The following is a 4646-nucleotide window of genomic DNA, read 5'->3' on the forward strand; positions in this document are numbered from 1 at the left end:
TCCCTCAGGCCTTTACCATTTCACTGTACTGGCTACTTGTTCGGGGGCGGCGCTGGAGATCTGACAGTCCTGGGGCTGCTTGGGAGGGTAGATGGAGCAAGAGACCTGAGGCAGGCGTGCCAGTGAGCACATGGGAGCCAGCGGCTCAAGGCCATCCTCACCGCAGCTTCCCTGCCACTGGGGACATCCACACATCCTAGATAAACAAGGGTCTGGACTTCCTGACTGAATGCATCAGCTCCCACCACTCTCTCCAGCCACCTTTTTGGGGTCCAAACTGGACTGTGACCTGCCGCAACACCATCTTGGTGCTCTAGAGGGACCAATGCAGTCCCGGGCCACCTGCCCCCTCCCCAATCCCAGCAGGCTTCGAGGGGCAGCTAGCAAGGTTGGTGCTGGCTGCCTGCCCATGGCATCAGCACGCATACCAGGAAATATGGGCCTGCAGGTAACACATAGGAAGCCCCRGGCCCCTGGTAGTCCTTCCCAAGAAGAGAGTTGCAGCACAGCACAGTCTCCTCACTGCCAGGGAAGTGTGACGGGGAAGGATGTGGCATCACCAAGAAAATACAGTGTGGGGCAAGCAGGGGTCTGCCAGGGACAGGGAGAGGTTGGGGAGGCTCACGACAGAATAGCAGAGATGTGTCACCACCATGCTAAATGAGGCAACAGCTGCCATGGCGTGTGGAGGAYGTCAGCGCTGGGATGAGGCAGGAGAGCGGATGTTGCAGTGTCCGCAAGGAGGAAGGATGTGGGCACATCCGTGTTGGCCTTTTGGGCAAAGGGTGGCTGGTATGGCTGGTACCACAGCCCAGGCTCACCCACAGAGCTCAACACTCCTCTTTTGCCCCTCTGCCAGACCAGGCTCAGTACCACCGTTGGAACAGGCCAAATAGCCCACCTTGCACTCCCGTGGTCCATGGACTACCTTGAAGCCTTGCCGACTCACTCATGCTGGCCTCCATAGCCAGCACATGCTGGCAACTGGCCCTCCTCAGCTAGGTTGGTCAGGCAGAGGTAGTCACTATGCAGGAGGGCCAAAGGGGCTCTAAGTGGGGAAAATGCCCCCAAACTGCCTGGGATCAGAGGAAAGCAGAAGCTTTTGGGAGACATTATCTAAATCCAGATCTGGTTTCTTGGCCAAGGAGCCTGGAGGTGCAGTGCCAAGGTGCATGTTCATCTCCCCCTGTGCTTCTGGCATGGGAGAGCATCAAGTATCACTGTCCTAGGATGGCACTGGCTCCCATGTTCCCCACAGGATGGTGGCAGGCAGCCCTTCACATCCCACACTGGCAGTGCCAGGGGAAAAGGCTGCCCATGGAGAGCGCAGCTCTATCCCCCTGGATCCGTGCAGCTCCTGGCCCGAGGCTGGACGGAGACAAGCCCGCCGTGTTGCCACAACATGCAGCAGAGCATGCCACCTTGAGATTTTGCTACCTTCACTCTTTGCAAACAAACAGCCCCGTTGTATACAGTGCAAATACCGCAATGCGCAACCCAAACACCTGGACAAACACTGCCTGTTTGTACGGGAACTAGTCAGCTTGTGCAGGAGATGGTGCTGGGAGCAGCCTGGCATGGAGCCAGGTGCCACCATGGGAGAAGTCACGTTTCAGGAGGGAGCATGGGTGGCCATAAGTGCAAGCCCTCAGGCTGAGGGGTACACAACACCTTGGCGGGTGCTGGGGTCTGCTTTGAAGCGACCACAGCTCAGGCTTGGTGGGCCAGGAGCTGGGAGCCAAAGCCAGGGATGCGCTGGCAGTAGGCCTGGCCCTGAGTGGGATGGTGTGAGAGGATGGCAGACCCTCTGAGCAGGGAAGGGAGCATTACTTGCATGCTCTGTTCAGTGTCTTTTCTACCCTGACCAGTTACCCTCAAAAGGCTTAGGGGTGGCTCCCACGCTTCATTTAGAGCCCATTTCCACCCCAAGGAGGGCTTTCCTGCTACTTTGTTTAAATGTCCATATTCTATCCCTTACTCCTTCATTCCCCCAAGCCCTCACCATCAACCCCATTATCCTAAAACTACAACCAGATCTACTCTACATCTCTCCTCTGCCCAGAGCCTCATCCCACTGCTCCTTCCTGCCCTCCTAGCCCTGCTACCAGCTTTATTCTTGTACCAGCAGCCACTGAATTGGGCTGTCTTCATCTGGCCCCTGTTTGCAGCACACACAGAGCAGCAATGGGACCATCCCACGGTCCCACAGCAGCGGAGCCCGCGTGAGCACTTTGGTAAACCTTTGCCACCTGCAAGAGGACTGGGTATCCTGGCAGCAGGTTCACAGCAAACCACCCAGGAGGTTTATTCCTGAGGTGCTACATGCTCCCAAGGTGGGTCTGCTGCGGCAGATGCCTTGCTTTCCAGAGACTCCCTGCTCCTCTGAGCAAGTTGGGGATGGCAGATGAGGAGACATGCCTTTCCTCTGCCTGCTGCAAGGCCTGCTGGTGGTCGCAGAGGCTGGAACCTGGAAGGGTCCTGCTCTGTGAGCTGCCCTTGGCCAAGTTGCAGGACAAAGATGGGGAGGAGCTGTTGCCAAGGCAAACGAGTTGCTCTTGCTGGGCTGTGATTTCCCCAGTTGGTCACAGGAGGGAGCCTGGCCCGAGCAACAGTGTTTTCATGTCCCGAATGAACCATGGAGCACTGCATGGCCTTCGTCAGCCTTAGGGCTGCCGTGACCCCCAAGCCCTGCACCCACAGCCATGCTGCCTGCTGCACATGTCCCCCGATGTAAGTCCACTTGGGTGGAAACAGGACGCTGCGATGACCCGAGGATTTCGTTCTGGCCTTGCAGGCCAGCCCTGCACCCCTAGGCTATCCCGTCCTGAAAAAAATCGTTCCCTGCCTTGCCAGGCATATGCCACACATGTTCTCTCCTCTGTTGGATGTCCTGTCCTCCTTACCTCTCCAACACACTCCTCCTTCTACATCCCAAATTCCCACTTTGTTCTTCCATTTTAACACTGGCCCTTTTTTCCCACTTCCCCTGTCTTCTTCAGGCACAAGGCAGTGGGCGATAGCTTGGGTGCTCCACAGAGCTCCTATCTTAGGGGAACCCACTGCTGCCTTGGCCACCTCCGGTTGGGCTTCATGCCCCAGCATGGTTGTTTGCTCTGCGATAAGACTGTTTGCTAAGGAGTGTGCCATGGCATGTGAACGGGCAGTTTGCATACCACGCACTCTGCGGCAACTTTCATGCAGCCTGCTAGCAGCCACCTGTGCAGGTCGCATGGAAAAGCTGAGCTGTGGTTTGCTTTGAGGGCAGAGGTGAATGCCATCAGAGGGGTGTGCATGTTGGCGTGGACCACAGGGTAGATCCCAGCCTCCAGTACCCAGCCCTGTTCCAGACGTTCCCAGAGGAGTGGCTGGGGAAGCTGGAGCCTGGAGCAGCTGCTGCTTTCCCTATGCAACATCTTTTCATGTCACAAGCGAGGGCCATGATGCAAACAGAGCGCTTTAGCGAAGACGGCTTTGCAAGGCACAGCCGCAGTGCAAAAGGAATGCAGGAACCCAGAAAGATCGTGTTTGTACTGGGATTTGTTTTCTACCTGGTTTTCAATACACCGCTGCAAGGAGAGGAGATGAAAGACATCTGTAAACATCTTTATCTTTTCCAAGGTGTTTCCTTGATATATTGGACAGGGCTTTGAGCTTGGCCTCTGCCTCAGTTCTTCTTGAATGACCAAGTTTTTTCAGTCTTTTTTCTCCTCTGTTTGCAAAAGGTCTTTTCACACAGTAGCCAGAGAGAAAGGCAGTTTGGAGAACAGGAAAAAAATGCATTCATAAACCCACTGGAACTGGCACAGGCCCAAGGCCAGGAATAGCCCCTGAAACCACTCTGACACTGGCAGGGTAACAGGCTGGCAGTGTCTGCCCAATTTCAGCCAGTTAGCAAGGGCTGACCTATCTTGAGCAAGAGTCATGAAAGTGTTTCCAGGGCATAACAACACTTTTATTGGCCTCACTATTACCATACACACACAGGAGCCGTGCTGCAGCCTTGATGGGCTGTGGATGGAAGCAAGGCAAAGCTGCAAAAGCAGCAATATCAGCTGTTTGATCAGATGAGAAGAGGGGCAGGGCTTCAGAGCACACCAATCTTCTTGCAGGTCTTCCTGAGGTCTCATTAGTAGAGTTTGAATGCTCTGATGATGGTGCTGAGGCTGGGAGAGGGCTCAGTCCTGCAGGACTCACAGCTGGCTCCTTTGCTCCCCAGATGCAAGGACCATAGGGCAGCAAGGCAGAGAGTTTGCAGGCAGGATAAGGCAGGTGAGTGTGCAGAAACTCATCCTGAGGTTTAGAGCAGGTGAGCTTGTAACGCCTACATTCTTGGAAGCCAGTAGAAGGTCTTCAGGCCATGAGGGCTGTTGGTGGCCGCAGGAGGGCTTTAGGATGCAGATGGGAGAGGTTGGAAGGAGGTGGACAGGAATGACAGATGCAAAAGGTTTGCTGCTTAAGAGAAAAAGGCCAAAAAACACCAGCCCTGCCCTGTCCCAGGGGCACAGATGAAGGATTTCAGGGTCTGCTTCATATCTCTAAGCAGAAAACCAGAGGAAAAAGCCAACCCACTCCTTTGTTACCAACTGACAGGTACAGCTGCTCATCCCACTAGTCCCATCAAGACTGCCTCTGTGCCTAGGTATCAG

Source organism: Rhea americana, unplaced genomic scaffold (genome assembly GCF_003343005.1).
Source record: "Rhea americana isolate MKP2758 unplaced genomic scaffold, rheAme1 scaffold_262, whole genome shotgun sequence".
Classification (NCBI taxonomy): Eukaryota; Metazoa; Chordata; class Aves; order Rheiformes; family Rheidae; genus Rhea; species Rhea americana.